The sequence below is a fragment of the Anser cygnoides genome, chromosome 26, assembly GCF_040182565.1.
Source record: "Anser cygnoides isolate HZ-2024a breed goose chromosome 26, Taihu_goose_T2T_genome, whole genome shotgun sequence".
NCBI lineage: Eukaryota > Metazoa > Chordata > Aves > Anseriformes > Anatidae > Anser > Anser cygnoides.
In genome coordinates, this window is record NC_089898.1 from 2615356 (window position 1) to 2633573 (window position 18218).

The window sequence follows — 18218 nt, forward strand, 5'->3', positions numbered from 1 at the left end:
AAGAAACAGAGGGGGGAGAGAGGAGGAAGTGAAGCAGGGAAATAAAGGAGGGGAACCCAAAGTCAATAACCCTCCCTCTCCGCGCTCAGCTGCTCCCTGCCTGGAAGCTGCTGGCAGGGCAGGGCCCCCCTTTGCCATTGTGTAACTCAACCCCTGTCCCCCCCCGTCCCCGGCACGGGACCCCCTCCATCCGCTGAGCTCCGGAGGGACGTGAGCGACGGCGTCACCTCGGGTGTTAGCCACGCTCCGCCGCGTCGTCCCCGCACGTCTGCTCCTCCCCAGCAAAGGATTGCCGACACTTTGGCACACACGTACGCAGCCACCCCACCCTTTCCTCGCGGCTCGCTGCAGCTGGCTCGGCCGAGGAGCACAAGGGCTGGACGCAGGGAGCCGCGGATCGAAGCGGCATCGTGCGGAGACGAGACCGCGGCCGGCACGGGGCAGAGCGCCGAACCGCATGGGGTATGCTGGGTGCGTTATGAGGATGAAACCCGTGCCGTCTCGAGGCCTTGACGGCTCGCCAGCCGCCCGTGCACATCCCGCTGGACCAGCTCCTCAGCAGGTGCACATTAGTATAACCGCCGAATTCAATATTCGCCATTATTCCGATGCGTCACCACACGCTGTCTGGATGCGATATTCCCCGGCGTGGGGTTATAAACCAGGAGTAGCTTCAATTACACTGACAGTATAAAAGCAAAGCAAGGGAGAGGCTAAGCAGAACCTTTTAATTTGCTTAGCCCAAATGAATAACCCCGGCTGCACCGGGGTAAGTGATGTCAGAACTTGTTCCAAGAGGCAGGATCCAATTTGAGTTACCTGGGTGTCTGCCCCAACAAAGCCACTTGGAGCCGTCTCCAGGCTTTGGCCTTCGCTCCACAAACCTGGCAATGAGAAGAACAAAAAAAAAAAAAAAAACTGCTCAAAATTTTCCTATTAAACAAAAGGATTTAATACCTCTGGTTTATATGCAAAAAGTCAGGATAGGCTTAATTGTGTCGTGACCGCTGTTTGTTTAAGGTGCGATTGTTTAATGCCCAACACAAAGCTGCAGCTATTGTCTTCTGCTGCGTTTGAGTTAATTGCAGACTTAAATGAGACCAAGTTAAAGGTCTTCTCATGTTACTGCACTACATGATTTATTCACTTTGCACAATTTGATTTTTTTTTTTTAAATAAAAGCATTAAGTGTTTTAGTGTATTTCTGCTAGGCTTGTTCCATATCTTGTAAATGCAACGCATGACGAAAAGCGATTATTAATAATAACCCGGCATTACTTGTAATCCCATGCTCTAAAGCCTGACTGCCTGCTTCAATGGGATTTTGATTAAGCCCAAATGTGCATCACGTAACGGAGACATAAAGAACTTTCAGCACCCAATTTGTGGTGCCTTGCCCCGGTCTTCTCAGTGAAAAAAAAACCCTCTGTGGAAGGTAAAACCAGCCCTTTGAAGGCTTTGCTGTGGCAGGCTGACAGCTTTACTCCGCTCTAACCAACCACCGATTATCACCGGCTTGGACTGGATTTGTACCTGGAACACAGAGCCAGGGTTATTTTAATCCTCCCAGCCAGCAGGTAGATGTGCTAGTCCTGGTCCAAGCCCTAAAGCTACCCAAGAGGAGTTACAGAAGTGGGACGTGGCCCACGGAGGCGAGGAAGTTGCATTTACACGTGGCGATACGCTTTGGCAGGTTACCCCACCTCATGCAGATGAGTAATGGGGTTTGGAGGATGCAAATGGAGACGGAGAGCCAGGTTTTGCACACAGCAGCAGAGCCGTTCACCTCAAGTGAGAGCAACCAGAGCTCAGAGATGCTGGCACAGTGGAAGGGAGGGGGAAAACCCCAAATTTTAGAGTGGTCGGACACCCGTCACATCTACTTCCCCCCGCAGCCAGCAGCTCTGCAGGAGGGTGAGCCAAAACCCAAAGTTCTTTTGACCACAGCAAGTGTTAATCCCAATTTTGATAGCGAGGGGCTCTGGGCAAGACCTTAATTCGGGGATGCCCCCATCTCCATGGGACTCCCAGCCTGCCACGGAGACAACCCCCCAGCCTCGCAGCAAGTATTTCCCTCCCCCTGCTCCAGAGCCTGATGACACCAGCAAATATCCAAATAGCTTCTTGCAAAGGCTTGCCTTAACCAGAAAGAGGATCTCTCATTAAAGCATAAAATTAAACACTTCAGAACAAAGATATCGGCGCATTAATATGGAGATTCTGCCTCCCCCCCCCCCCCCCCTTCATCAAAATGCATTAGCCCTTCATGTGCAATTTGCGTTGGAAAGCGTAGGAGCCACATAGCATTAACAGCTGTGAAATTGGTGTCATTCTTAAAGGTTAAAATAAACCCAGCTATTCTCTAAAGCTGCCAAGCATTTCTTTGCAAGATCTATGGCCAGAGCCTTCATGAATCATGAATTTGCTTTTTTTTTTTTTTTTTTTCTCGTGTGTGCTGTGGAAGGATCCTTGGGAAGATCTTTCCCCTGTTTACAGGCAGGCAAGAGCATTCCCTGCTCAGCCTCTCTCAGGGTGTCCTCAGCACTAGGTGTGAAATAAGGTAGGCAGGAATCTGCCAGCAATATAGGTTTCAATTTGCACAACAGCTTTTTATTTTTTTTTTTTTTGAAAGAAATAAAGGGAATGACATGGCAGCATTCTCACTTTACTCTTGAGAAAGTCTCTTGAAACTTTTCTAGCCAATAGTTACTGGAATTTGTTTTGCAAGAGTGTCATTTTGTATTTTTTCTTTTTATTACCGTAACAAGTTACAGATCCTAAAGTTAGTATATTAAACATTCTGGTTACTCTACTGACAAGAACATTTAACATGGGAATCATTCTTTCCCCATGATTTTCAGAAGCTAGAAAAATTATTCTCATGGAAAAACTATTAATTGCCAAGCCCTAAATAACACAGTGTCTTGTTAAATAAGAGGAGCTGAGTGAGTAGAGCGTAATTCAAAACATATAGAAGCAAATGGGAAAGCTCCCGTGGGGATTACAGCTCTGGAGCCCGTGCCAGAGGCTGACTTGCAGCCGATGCAAGCTCAGGGCTGCAGAGGTCCCTTGGAATCACTGTGCCTCCTGGATCTGGGGCTAGTTGAAGCTCAGACCCCTGGATGCTCCTCGTCCTGGTCCCAGGTGGAGACCAGGAGAGTTTTCCTTATCTTCCCTGAGGTTCCACATCCTCAGTACAGATCGTTCTGCTCCTCGTAGGGCTCCTGGTAGAAACAACCAGCTCAGCGACGGTCTCAGAAGGAAAGACATCCCCCATATCCACACCAACCGAGAATTCAAGCACAATGATTGTGCTTCATTGCCCTCGGGATCTTTATCACTTAATACTCGTTGTGCTAACTGGAGGGCAAGGCAGCACCATCCTCCTCTTTCCTCCTGACCCCGTATGGAGATGAGCTGGGCTGCTTTGCCTACCAAGTCCCGCTCGCCATGCAAAGCCCCAGCAGCATCCAGAGCGCAGCATTACTTCCAGTTCAGCCAGGAGGTTAAATCCAAGCAGCAACAGGCCTCGAACAGTTTGTTCCCAACCCTGCTCTGCCTGCCGCCCTCCGCGGCGCGTGCTCTCCTCCCCATCTGCTGCTTTGGATGTTAAACCCTGCACGTTGCTAAATAAGTAGGGCTGCGAGGAGTCGCGTGTATTGTCTGGCTGAAGTTCACTGCGGGTTGGCCTCCAGGGGAGACGCAGATGAACTCGGCAGCACGGTTTGGGCAGCGAGAAGGGCTGGGTAGTGTCAAGAAACAAGTCAGCACCTCCAGCCCCTTGCCTGCCACCTCCTCCGGCAGGTACGGCGCGAGCGGCGTTGTCCCTGCCGCTCACACCTCCTGCCAGCGAGCAGGAAAAAGAAGCAGGGAGCTCTGAATAATGTATTGTGGCTTCCAAGCTGATTCCTTTTTTTTTTTTCCCTTCTCTCCCCCATCCTCTTTTTTGATCAAAACCGAACTTAAAATAGAAGAGGAAAAGGGCTTGCATAAATATCTGACAGCTGCTCCGAGCTTTCTCGCTAGCGCAGTAAGCAGCAGAACAGTGAAGAACCTGATTTTTTAGCTTAGTCAGAGAACCTGTTTTGGCCCCTTTATTAGGATTAGAGACTGGAGAAGGTGTTAGCAAAGCAGATAGCGGAGGGAGGTCTGGGGACATAAGTGTTTTAAAAGAGACCACAATCTTGGGAGCAGACCGAATGAAAGGGAAAAGGATAAAGGACACTAAGGGGGGTGACAATGGAAAAGCTGATCTGAGGCTGTCCCCTCGCTGGGAGGAGGCCATGGGAAATTTCACCTCCACCCAGTTCCTAACGGGGCACGCAGTGATGCAGGAGAGGTCGCAGCCCCGTGCTTTTAAAACAGGCTTTTGCCCTTTTCATATTATTCCTCACAAGGGAGAGGACAATGGATTTTCCAGGACAGAGTTTCAAACATCTCCATCTCCCCCCACAAAACTCAATGCCAGGGCAAACAGGTGAATTTTAGGCTGCGTGCAAAGGTGGAGAGAGAAGAGGAGGGATTTTAAGGGATCGTGAACAGTCCTTTCTCAGTGACAATCCCAACACCTATAGCCCCAATTTTTCAGCAGCTCCTTCCAAACCAGCTATGGGAAAGCAGAGACATCACTAAATGGGACAATCAATTTGCACGGAAGATAACAGCCTGGACGGCAGCATGTTATCTTCTGAGAGAACAATCCCTTTGTAGTCCTGAATTGAGATTCGTCTTCCAGATTGCAGTTGCATCAGATGGAAACTAAAACCAGAGCAGCCACAAATTGATTGTCTTTTCTAATTGTCGCTTATCTGGTGTTCAGCCGTAAGAATATGCATCGTAAAGGCCTCATACGAAGAGGGAATTTGCTCTAGTTCCAGCCAGCACATTGAAAGATTTGGCCAGGGATTCCTGGTTGACATCTGCCAGCACGGAACAGCAGCTTTGTCAATCACAAACACCTAACGGCATTTTTCTGGGAAACTCCACTGTCTAAGCTGAGAGTTTTAATTCTAAACAGAACAAAGGAGTTCTTTTATCCCCTTGAAAGTGTTGGGAAACTGATACAGGCACTATAAAGCCTGATCCACAAGTGGATGGTGGGTATCAAGCAACTAACGTCTCAGCTAGAACACGACAAAAAAATCAGGATTTGGGTCCTGCTCTGCCTGTAGTAAATGAGCCAGAATAGGATAATAATGCCCACAATCCTCATTTCAATATTAGCAGAATTTAATCTTGCATGCTTTTCATTCAAAACTTCAAGACTGGGCTCTATGTAAAACAAAAAGCCCCCTCTCCTCCCCCCCAAAAATAACCAACCCTCCAAAAAAAATCCCAAACCCATTAACTTAATTAAAAAACAATGGAATTTATGAAGGCTGCCGTGATTTTCAAATCCAACCTTGGTAAATTTAGCCTGATTTAACAAGGTGACATTTCCACAAACACACTGCATATGCATGGGCGTGTGCACATTTCTGATCATTTTAATTCTCTGGGCACCTTCAGCTGCGTCTGATGGAGGCATAAATGCCTCAGAGTTCCCCATCACCCTAGCTTTGTGAAAAATAACTTGCTAGCAAGGACAGTTGTTAGAAGACAACCCTAAAAACCCCTCCACTCAAATCCTACAGCATCTGAGCACCCCACGCTGGATACCAGAGGCTCCAGGGGGAAGAAGGGGGAAGGGAGAGAAGGGAGATGTCAAATGCCCCAATTGTGGGAAAAGCTTCAATTGCAATTAACAATTGCCCACAAGACACAAATCTGTGGGAAACCAGGCTTTGTTAATCCCTGTGCTCAAGGAAATACTTATTCGTACCCTGAGGAAGGGGCCCGTTTCCTGCCAGCTGCCTTCCCACTTAAGGGACCCGGGTGGGTGTCTGCGGGCCCCGCGTGCACCATGGCAGCATCCAGCCACTCACTAAGACCTAAATATTTAAGACCTGGCTGGACATGATACACCAGTAATTTGAAGCTTGGTCTCGTGTGATATTTAAGACACTGCTGGACAAAGCCTGAGAAAAGTGGAAACCAACCTGTGCTATTCAGAAAGGAGGGCTGAATGAGCGGATCGATTTTGCTGGTTTTATCCTCATTCTTCCACCTTTTGGCCAATTTATCTGGAAAGTACCATTCTCCCCCAAACACACCCTGTCCTTCACCACAGTAACATGCTTTCCAGCTGGTGGCAGTTCTTTGAAAGCTCTGATGTTGCAGGTTGCTCTAGCTGGGGAGCTACCAAGGGGTCTACAAGGCGGTGGTGACCCCTGGATAGCTACCGAGAAGCTAATCCGAAGAGTTTACCAAATCTTTTCAAAGCTTTTAGCAATCTTATACCAGGAAGCTCCTGATTTCTCAGCTGAGACTGTCTCTCCTTATGGAGAACTTACACTGGCTGAGAGGTATTTGCAGGTATTATTTTGAGGGATTTCAGAGCTATGCTGAAGCCTCTGGCTTACCCCATAGCTTCCACGTGAGAAAAAGGAGCGTGGAGTAATCAGGGAAAAATGTTTAAATCTTTTCCAGAAATCACAGGCGAAAACTGTGGTCTCACTTTGAAATGCTCACCATGCCTGGATCGAGGGTAGCAAAGACATCCTAAAGCTCCAGGGTGAAGACCAGCTGGTTAACAGCCCTTCACAGACAACTAGAGGTGTGGGTGCACCAATGTCATACTCGAGTCCATGTCACAGAAACCAAAATTTACTTCTTTGGGGCAATTATGTTTTTGGGGCTACTGGAGCAACAGTGTAGCCCAAAGAAGTGAACAATAGGGGGAAAAAAAATCAAGGCAGGAAGCTTTTGAGAATGCTCTAGTTCTAAAAATAGCCTGGAGTTTTGGTTATTTTAGTGTACAATGCCACCAGGCAGCCAGCTCACACAGCAAAATCTGCAAACTCATTCCCTTCACACCAGCTCTGCACTTCAGCGTGGCTTCCGGGAATAAAAGTGCAAATTTGGGCAAGGATGCAAAGAATGCAGAGTTGCTCAGCTACTCTGGTTATGAGAAGCAGTGGAAGGCCCTAATACAGGCACAGAATCCCATCTAAATATATAGACAGAAACTGAGAATAGCCTGCGACAGCCTTGCTCCAGAAGCCCACTCCAAGCTCTCGGAAAGCCTCCCTGACTTCAGCAGGCTTTGGGTCATGCCCTGTCCATACCGAAGGGCATGTTAAATTGGGTTTACAATAGCCCTTTTCCATCCGAGCTGTCCGACGGGCAGGCAACGCCTCCAGGAACCTATTGACTTTTTTTTTTTTTTTTTTTTCAGAGGCTACGAGAATAAAATTACAATTTGGAACTGAAATCGCCGCCGTGGCTGTGATGGAGACCAGTGCTATTTAGGGATTAGATTAACACAGAGACTTTATGAAGCATCAGCTGTATGGCCGCTGTGAGTGAATCAGCAGGCTGTTAGCCTGGGGACCAACTGTTAATTGAAAAGGGGGGGCGGGGGGGGAGGAAGGCTGGAGTTTCATATCTAACAGTTAAATACATTTCAGTCGCTGGTCCAAACTGTTCAAAGGATTTGCCAGACTTGTGCTTGCCTTCCCATCCCCCCAGCAGCCGCTCAGCCTCAGCTTCCTCATTAAAAAGGCTGAATAGAGCTGCATTTTTTTTTTTTTTTAAGCACTTTTCTCCCTGCAAAGGCGGCAGCAGCCCTGGCATCCAGGCAACCCTGCTCCCTTCCCAAATTCATCTGCAGGGTCTTTACCTGCGTGGCAGAAGGCTTCTCGCCGTAGCAAAATTGATCGGTTTTGGGTGGGTGGAGCGGGTGCTGCAACCCGCTCCAAAAAAACTCCCCCAAAACCCATCCTAACACCTCTGGATACCGCAGGACCTGGCACAGGCTGAGCACAGGTGTCCTCAGCAGAATTAAATAACACAAAATCCGCACACTTACGTTCACCGTACTCCCTCCCTGTTTTTAAGGGAAGTAAATGGGTGACAGCACAGGACAACACACGGCCAGAGGTCCATCAGGTATCCTCTGAGCGACCTATTCAGTGTCAGAAAGCATTTAACACGCAAAGTTTTGTCATCTGTTAAACAAGGTGAGTTTTTCAGCGCAGTTATGGGTAGAAACAAGAGGCACGAGAACAGGCTGTGAATTTCTGGGCAAGAGATGCCTTGCATAAAGTTTTTCTTGCAATATATTATGTAGCTGCCTGAAGTCTCTATGGGTTATATTAGAGCCCTAGACAGTTGTCTGACAAATTCCTGGTAAACAAAGAAGACAAAGCTGGAACTCAAGCTATGTGCAAGTCTATTTATGTTTGTTAGTTGCAAGTTATTTCTTCAGTAAATGATTCCTGCTTAAGAAACATACAGATTTTTAGTTCAACATGCCTGCAACAAAGTGCCTCTGTACCCTTACTCAGAAAAAGCAATTGTCATTTCCCGGCTTATGTTGGTCAGATCCAGCCATTCTCATATATCAGAGGTTTAAAATGCATCTTCAAGAGATTTTATCTGCAACAGCTTTTTTTTTTTTTTCTTTTTTTCTTTTTTTTTTTTAAATGAAAGAGGCCTAACCAGGAGTTACTGCACTGAGCATGTTTCCAGGAAATTGGAAGCACTCATCACTGCAAAGTTAATCTCTCCAAGCATAACTCACTTCCAACTAAGTTATTACACAAATGAACGCTATGATGGACAGCAGCTTTTGAGAAATACATATACATAAGCTATGTGATATGGTTAGCACATGGTACTGTTGAACATGCAATAAAATTTGATTTTACCCTACTTACATTCACGTGCTGATTCAGTTTGCCTTTTTATTTCTAAGAGGATAAATACAAGCCAAACCGACGAGTTAATTTTAACCCCACAGTGCAAAGCACGAACACAAGAAATAAAAAGGGCAGTACCTCTTCTCCCCCCGGCACTGTTGTGTGTATTTAATTCGTGAAGTTCCACAAACTTTGTTCAAGGGGAACCGTCTGACCTTATTTTACAGAGGGAAAAACTGACGGACAGATGTAACCAGAACTTGATGAGGTCTGAGGCATCTTGCCCCTTAACTGATCACCTGTAGATGAAAATCCCTTCCTAGAGGTATGACCAGAACCCCAAATCCCCACTGCTCCCCTATTTCGTCACTGCATCCCTCTTTCTCCCAGCACAGGAACATCACTCCGACATCCCAACTTCTGGTCTCCTTCCCCCCTCACCCTCCTGACAGTGCTGCTTATTGCTCTTGAAGCCCCAGCTGCTTCGTCCTTATCAATTCCAAAATCATCTTTGGTGACACTATAACAAAGCTGTTTGCCTTTGCATCCTCGAGCGTATACGATGCAACCCCTCCCACACGCGCTTTTGTTCCGAGCCAGCCGATATCTGGGAGGGGAGGCAGCACTTCAGCCTCCCACCCAGAGCGTTTCTGTGGTCCCGGCTTCCGCACAACATAACGGCATGAAAGGAGCAGGGAGGCAGCTCTGCTCCCTGCCTCTGCACTCAAAGGCTCAGCGACTCTTGTGTCAGCAGAGCTGTGGTAAGCCACATGCCGCTGCTTCAGTTCAAAGCATCGTTCCCGGGAGGATGGCCAGCAACATCCCAAATTGAAACCACATACTTGATAGCGAGCACCCTAATCAGCCTCATCTCAAACTTAGCACATATTGGCTCATTAAAAAAAAAAAAAAAAAGAGAAAAACTATGGGAATCCAACCGGGCTATTTTCTTGGGGGCCCAGCTCAGCAGGTAGTCTGGTGCATGCTTAGCTTCATCATCAGGTGCAAACCAACTGCTTCCCAAGGGCCAGGCTCACAGCACAGCACAGAAGATCCTGCTTTCCACCAGCCTTTGGGGTCTGGAGAGTCCAGGTCCTTCTCTGGACGGTGCTCACATCATGAAAGGTCTCTGTACATGGCTGCACGTGTCCTCCCTCTTGGGTAGGGCAGATTTTGGCAGGCAGGCCACCAAGCAGTGTGTGTGTAGCTTATTAAAGCCAGAACCTTTTTCACCTAATCAGTTCTAGAAGTTTTTGAAACAAAACATAAAAGCCCTCTTCGGTTTTATCTCAGGTCTTAAGGAAACGTGCCAACAAAGGACAAAACACAGGTGGGGTACAACAAGCTCTCCAAGAAATTATTTCTGCTTTATGCGATGCTTCTTAATGGAGCCAAGCGATGCAGACACACCGCACTACACGTTGCCCTCTCCCCTTCAACAAATTTGGGCTGGAGCTGAGCTCTCCAGTCCCTGGATGCTGGCACGGCAGCAACCTGAGTGCATATCCTCCGTGCAGAAGCGAGAGGGGCTCGGAGGGGCTGCGTGGCGACATGGGAGGTAGAAACACACCAGCTGTGAATTTGAATGGAGCTGCTTTGCAAGAGAGCAGAACGCTGCTGCTATATTTGGCTAGTCCCTGAGAGATTTTGCTGGGAAGGAGCATCTGTTTCATTTGATGCGGTGCCCATCACCCCCTAAACGACAGCATCTTGCAACCAGCCATCACCAAGAGCAGTACGAGAGGGGACAACCTGTTGCCAGCCTAAGGGGGATGACTGGGGGCTGCCTCTCAGAGGATGGGGATGCTCTTGGCAAGATGGGGATGCTTGGGTTTGGTTCACCATAAACACCCCTTCCTACCCGAGCTGGAGGGCTCACAGCAAGACAAAGTGACGCCCTACATCTCACCCACCAGGCAGGGCGGAAAGCACCGAGCTGTGCTTTATTCTTCACCCGGACAAAGACGTGACCTAACAGCAAAACCTGTTTTTCCATTAGCTTCATGTTGTGATGAACGTGTGAGCGATACCGTCCCCTGCTCTACCTATTTCATCTTGGGGCCGATCCAAGGTGCTAAGTGTCTTTAAATTACAGTAGGGAAGAAAGGAGCAGGCAGCCACCTACAGAAACCTGATAGCCGCCTGCTGGAGTTGTAAACCACGTCCACACGCAGCTCTTCCTCCCCAGAGGCCACAGGTTTGTCCTTTCCATTAACCACATTCTTCCCCCCCCCTCCAAAATTCACCCAAAATAGCAGAGCCAGTGCAAAGGACCAGCATCCAAATCGAAGTATCCTTGTTTCTGAATGCTTTCTGTAGATCTTGCTATGATCACTGCACAAATTTCAGCATAAAACCACTGTTCTGCCACAAAACTGAGAGTTACAAAGCAATGTCACGCTGCCTGAGCCCAAGGCAACACTTGGGAGCCTAGAAGGGTATTTTGGGGCTATCTCACTGTTCACGGATAGAAGCAGAGCAGCGTGAGCCAAAAGGGACACGTCCTAAAGCACTGGAGGCTTGGAGATCCCACGCAGGGCGGTCGCGGCACAGTAATACCTACACGCTCCCCGCAGCTGGGGCTGGACATCCCACGCTGGTCCCAAAACACGTCTCGGCGGGGGAATCAGGGTGAGAGCGAGCCGCTTCCTCCCAATAGATGGCAGCAATGCATGGAGACACGGGCGCTTCTCCCAGCCCTCGCCCAGCCTCAGCCCCAGGTGAGCGGCCGGGCGGAGGACACGGCCTCCGCTTGCGAGGCAGCGGCCAAGCAGAGGCTGGCCACCAGACCCCGCTGCCTTCCCTCCCGAGCTGCTGCTCCTGCTTCGGGATTTGTGCCTTGAACGCGAGCCTCTTCCTCTCCCCAGCCCTCCCGTCGCCCTCCCCTGCTCCGTCCTCCACGACTTTTGCTCGGCGGTGGAGGCTACGAAACGCCGGCCGAGGACGAGGCCGTCGCGGCGAGCACAAGCACTAGACGTACTCTGAAAATAGACCATGTCAATGGAGCTGGGCTTTTGTTGCTAAGTGTCCCTGATCGAACTCTTTGCGACTTAATCACGCTTTTGGCAGCGGCAGGAGAAACAAGCAATGAATCAAGTTATTGTATTTCCTGGATTTTTACTCCGCTATTGTAGTGTGCGACCCCAGTGAATACACCGACTCCGCTTCTTCCCTCGGGTTAATTCCTCCAGCCCTCTGAGCCCAGCCAAAAGGTTTTTTTTTTTTTTTTTTTTGAAAGAGGAGTTTCGCTACCACTATGCGGTATATAATGGTTAAAAAATCTCATCTAGGACTTAAATCTCTGCAGGAGGAACAGGGGCAAGAGCAGAAAGGGAAAACGGAAAAGGTTCAGACATGTTGCAAGCCGGGAAACTGGGGAAAGAAAAAGCAGTAAGAAGTTGCTTTACAAATACAGGCCTCCTACTTTGTTAACACATTTAAGTAATGTTAATTGCAGTGCACTGCAGTATAAAGAGGCATTTGTAATTGATTAATCTATGTTTGCCATTTTCTAATTAAAGAGAAAAGAAACCCTAATTATTCCACTCTGTACTAGGCAGCGGAACAGTCATTATGGAATAAGCAATTTTCCCTCCTCAGACACTGGGTTCCCCTATTCTCCCACGTTACATAAAACCCTCGCCACACAACGCTGCCTGCAGCACGGCCGCTTTCTGCTTGTTAGGCACTACCGGCATCGCTGGGCTTCACAGCATCCCACTGTGAGGGAGCAGGGGGAGCAGGCTGAGAGCTTCAGTTCAAGCTCCAGACCTCGCACAGGATGATTATGCGAGGTTTTCCGGCCCCTCCTCATCTCTATAATCAAATCAGAGGGAAAAGATGAATTTTGGGACCCACTCCAATCACTGCATCAACGCAGGTAGATTGGAAAGAAATTGAGAGGGTCGTTACAAATAAAAAAGTGTGTGCCCTACCAGAGGGCCTGGGTCAGGTGGGGAGAGATGACGTTAAGCTTGAGCTGCTGCTGTTTTGTTCTGCATCATTTCACCCATAGATAAAGGCAGAAATGGCATTTGCTGTCCCCAGGGTGGAAATCACAACCTGTGGTCCAGGGCGATGGAGCCAGCACCATCCACTGTTGCAGCTCCTGACTTTCTCCCAAGAAAAAAACAAACAGCCTGAGTCCAGCTCCCAGCGCTGACCCCTCTGAACTGCTCCAGGTCCTCTCCTGTCCCCTCCTCTCTACCCCAAACTAATGTGATCCTCTCCCCCTTGCTTGGGGAGAGCAGTCTGTGGTCCTAGAAGTGCAGAAAGGGGAAAAGCCTCCAGGAATATTGGAGGTCCTGAGTCTCTCCTCACCCCAAATGTTGACGTCTACAGTAAAGATGAGGAACACAAATTCAGAGCTAGGTACATTTTTTCAGTGATGTAGAGGCTAGCTGATGGAGAAAGCTGCAAGGAGAACAGGCTCTCCTTTCCTCGGCTTCAATAAGGCAGGCTGGAACACTGTAATTTGGAAGACATGCTGGTGATACGGTGCCTGCTGATAAACCCTACACCTTTGCCTGAGTTGAGAAGCTGGGAAAATTACAATATGCTAATTTGCTGCGATCACACACCTGCCACACAAGTCGTGGTCATCTCAGCACACGTCTCCAGGAGTGGTTAACCCGCACTGCTTTGCACCTGTAGCACAGGTAATGCGGCTGGCTGATTTTATTCAAGTTTTTCTGTCCCTGGTTCCCGTAAAGGCCCAGGTGGTGCTGAGGGGACGATGCTGATCACACACCACCCAGCTCAGAGCAGAGTTTGGAGCTCTTGCTGCAGAGGTACTGTGGGGTTGGGCTGTAACTTTTTAACTTTTCTTGATTTTTTTTTTTTTTAAAAAGCTTTGAGAGAAAATATATTTCATAATTAGACTCATTATTCCAAGATATTGTTGAAGACACGTAGGAGGATTTTTAAAAAGAGCTTAGACATGAATAAAGATAAAGAATATGCAGTTTTAAGCCAGGCAAGGGTTTAAAAGGGAACATAAAACCCTCGTGCTTCAAATTGAGACCCATTTTTAATAATTGGGGGCTGAGAGGAGTACTATTTTCTGCCAAGCACCAATGTTCTCCTCCTTGCTAGCACATCTTAACTGGTAGAAGAAAGTTGTTGCCAATCTCACACGGAATCATTATTCCCAGCCTCAAAGCAGACCCAATGCAATGACTTCAATGACTTACCTCATACAAAAAGCACATAAGTGACAGAATGGGAGGGTTTTAAAGTAAAGCTCTTTCAGGACAGATGAATAAAACATGGCGAGACTAAGTTTCTGCCCCTTGGCTGGAGCAGATCCTAAAAAAAATAATTAAAAAAAAAAAAAGGAAAAAAAAAAAGATGCCAGAAGTCAGGTAGATGACAAGGATGGAATCAGCACAGGGTTAGTGCTCAGCTTCTCCTGTACTAGTATAGCAGGGGACCCAAATAATTGCAGGTGTCCTTTGTGCTAGGTGCTGTACAACCCCCTAGACATTGCTGATAAGATTATTTTGGTATTTACAATAAGACGAGCTACATGAGCATAGGAGGTGCTGTTGCCTCCGAGATAGAAGCGGCCAGTTCTGGCGCAGAGCGATTGAAGATCCAGTTCCCTGTATCCATACATGTGTATTTAATTTTAAGCATGAGTAATCCTTTAAATCACAGACTTTAAGGAACCACTCATGCTTAAAATTAAGCACACATGTGCGTGCTTGCAGGGTCAGGCCTGGAAGATGATTTGCCTCAGTTTCCACCTGTTAGGGGAGAGTCCCTTTTCACGTTGCCATTTTGGCCATTTGGCCCCGTTTCAGCTCCACACTGCAGCACCTAGGCCTGCGTGTGGCGCAGCAGTTAGGACACGCTGCTCCTTGTGTTGGGGCTTGAGAGGTTCCTTTTATACAAGTAATACAATTAGTCCATTATCAGCAATCTCCTGAAGAAGCAAAAAAAAAAATAAAATTGAAAATGCGGAGAGTAAATCAAATAGAGCCTCTGCCATTCTGGTTCAGTGCCAAGGGAGCTCAGAGGTGAATTTTCACCCCCCCACCAGCTGGATTTGGCCATGTCATGCACAGATGAAGCCCATCTCCCCATAGACCAGGGAAACCAGGAAAATAAAGATTTCCTGCCAATGCCAGCCAAAGGCATTGGGGAAGAGGCATCAGAGGGGCATTGGAAGCCCCTGAGGCCAACACCATGGGGTGTTGGTGGATCTCCCACCTTTCTCAAGGGGCAGATAAAAGGTATCAGGGTTAGTCCCGAGATGAATAATTGCTTGCTTTTAAGTGGCAGGGGAGACTTCGGTTGGAAAGCTCCTGTTCTGTATCTGTGACGGCATGCCTGAGAACAGAAGCAAGATTGCCGCTTTGTTGCCTTATTTTGCTGAGTTACAGACCCTTCAAATAAATAATTCCAGATATGACCTATTCCTGGAGCTCCCTGCCCTGCTGATAACACAGCTGACATCTCCTCTAATGACTAAAACAGTCCTTTATCATCTCGGGCTGTTATTATTACCTGTCTTCTCTTCATGAGCAGGCTTACAATGTCCCTGTGATTAAGATACACATATTTCATAATCTCAGGCACACTCTTATTCTGGCAAATGTAGTATCTGAAGACCAGCCAGCCCATTAACTGTACATTTATGGTTAACTAAATTTGGATAAAGGACTTATTTGAACTGAAAATTGAATTTTATTTGTTCCCAAACTGAGCCAATGTTTGCATGGAAACAAAAATATCCTGTAAATGATACACCAGAATATTCGCACTGCAAAAGTCACGGCTAGCTCCACACTACGCAGCAGCCACAGGACTATAAATATTCATACAATTCACAATCAGTATTTCAGAGCAAGACACAAGCAAATCGGCGAGGCATTATGAGACCCATGGCCTATTTCTAGCTGTGCTGCACAATGTCGGGCAATTTATATAATTTTTGTGCCCCTGTTTTTCCTACCTTTCCTCTGTCCATCTTGTCTATTCTTAGTTGAAGCTGCTCAAGAGGAAAAAAATGTGTTACAACAGTTCTTAGAGATCCCACCTAAGCTCAGGGCTAAATTATACCAGGCCTCAGACAAGGCAGCAACCAACAGAAGCACCACGGGCAGCCTGGGGCCAGGACAGCCAACCAAGACCATAAACAAGTTGGTTTTTCTTTTTGGAAACCACCTCTTTCCTTGTGTGAATCAAACCACTCAAAGCCACAATCACCTAGCAAATCACATGCACCTGAAAACCTCAGGCAGAGCTTCGCATATCACCGAAAACCACTCTGAGCAGCTACTTTTGATGGCCTACCATTTTCTTTAGAATAAAAAGATGAGCAATAATGAAAATTACAAAACAACCAAAAAGAAACAACGAAAAAACCTTACCACTTAGAGGGAATATAAGCCCATAGGAACCAGCTGGCAAAGAGATACCCCAGCAGAAACACAATTTCTCCCTTTCCCATCCCAATTTAAAGGGCCTGAGGGCAGGTAAACAGGGAAATGCAACTCAGGCTTGATTTTTATTTCTCTAATTAAAATAATAACAATAAAAATAATAAAATGGGAAATTTTAAACCTCACAGATCTACATTTCACAGCATCTTGTGAGACTATTAATTGTTACTTTGCTCAGGGAGTAGAAGACAAGTTGGAGTATGATAGCTACATGGCTAACAAATCTGGGTAGTGTAAATGGAGGAAGAACAGGGTGTATTGGTAAAGACGACTGTGGGTATGTTTTCCTATATGATGCTTGCTTTAGTATTTAGGTACATGCACGTGGGCACTCCTCTGGTCTATTGAGGCGTTTCACTGATCCTGGACTTGGTTTTCTTTATGGACACTGCCATGGCCTGCCCTCAGAACATTCCTCAAAGGGGATTGACAGGAGATCTGCCAGTGATGTGCCTCCAGTCTTCCTAGTGGAAGCTGTGCTTTGACCTCTGGATGAAATTCTTCTGAATGGTTTTAGAAGGGCAATAGCATCATCCCAGCACCAAGCCAGCACTGGATGTGTAGCGAGCGATGTGTGATGGAATTTCATCCTCGTTCTGTGCCCAGTTGGGTCTTTTTACTCTTCTCAGAGTCTCAGAGACTCTCAGCCTGCCCTTGCCTTCTCCCCATGCCAAACACAGGATGCAGGAATGAGGGGGGGAAATAACAGAACTACTGTCTTTTTAGTGATTTGGAGAAAGAGCGAAACTGTTGAAATCCTCCCATTGTTAAGCAGGTGATTCATCCCTTACCTGTCATCACATTCAATTTCAAGAGGATTTTCTCCTCCTCTGCCTTTACGCTCAATCCGACGGGCTGGGAGCCCTCCTGAGCAGATGTAATCCCCAGGTACAGCAGTGCGAGCGGCTGCTCCCAGCAGGATCTGTCCGTGACTCTGTTTCATAGCCCTGAAATGTCACCAGAACATAGTTCTCTGCAGAGGGAACTAAGTGAAGGAAACCACCAAGAATTTGGCTCCACATTATCACCCAAATCACTAGTAAATTATCTACTTTGTTTTAAGAAAGAAGTACTTGGAGCAAAGAAAGACAAGGAAGTTCATCCAAACCCTTGATCTGAATCCCCTTTGGGCACAATAAAAATATGTTCTGGCTTTCTATTCCTTTATAGATTGTAGGCAATGAAAGCTTCAAGTTCACCAACCCTCCACAGTGCTTGGCTTCAATCAGCATAGATGGTATCTGGGGCTTTTGGAAAAAAATTAAAAGGGTTGGAAGATGTCTGCAGCTCTGACACAATTATTTATGGGCCTTCAATGAGCGTTGGCTGGAAAAATAATCAAGAGTGGGAAGTGAGGGGAAAAAAACAAGACAATGAAGCTCAAAAGGCTTCATTTTGTTAATACAGAACCCCACAAAACTAAAGGGGCTTCTGGCCCTCTGTAGGCATCCACAGGGTTCGCTGCAAGATCATTGTAAGAATTTAAATGTACAAACAGAGACAGGGCTCATTTTCGACCTCAAGCAAAACAAAATAAAACATAAATCATCGATCATATTGTGAGTAACAGTTACTTGAGGCAGCCTGGCTTAAAGCCTTGTGCCTGCATGGGCACAAACCTCTAACTTTCAGTTCACAGGTGCTTCGTAGCCTGAAATGACAGAAAGGGGCCTATCAGCCAAACAGCTGAACTTAGCCTTCTGCTCAGCAAGAGAACACGCAGGGGAGAAGACAGATCTGTATTTTCCCATATTTTGGGGCAGCCAGAGGTTTTGCCAGGCCAGTGCGGTCCCTAATGGGCAGCACAGAGAGCCTGAACAACCGCAGTGCCCAGCAGAAGCTCCAAGTAAATCAGGGCTGAAGAGGGATGGGCAGAGCCTTATGCTCTTCTTCTCCCCAGAGATGCAGCTACCCATGGAGAGAACAGCATCCAGAACAGCAGAAGGCAACTTTCCATGGTCTCCAAGCATATTACTGGTGGAGAAACTATTAAAAAAAGCGGATTTATGGCCTCTGCTCCAGCAGTCCT

The 18218-nt window shown here is 47.3% G+C and overlaps 1 long non-coding RNA gene across 1 annotated transcript in view; it reads right to left on the reverse strand.

The window, feature by feature from the left end:
* Window positions 1-18218, reverse strand: part of LOC106048844 (uncharacterized) — a 44438-nt gene continuing 26220 nt past the window's right edge. Inside the window, exons 4-5 of the long non-coding RNA XR_001214302.3 lie at window positions 16981-17136; window positions 1-884 (exon numbers count right to left, since the gene is read on the reverse strand). This is a non-coding gene — a long non-coding RNA (uncharacterized lncRNA). The remainder of the gene's footprint in view (window positions 885-16980; window positions 17137-18218) is intronic.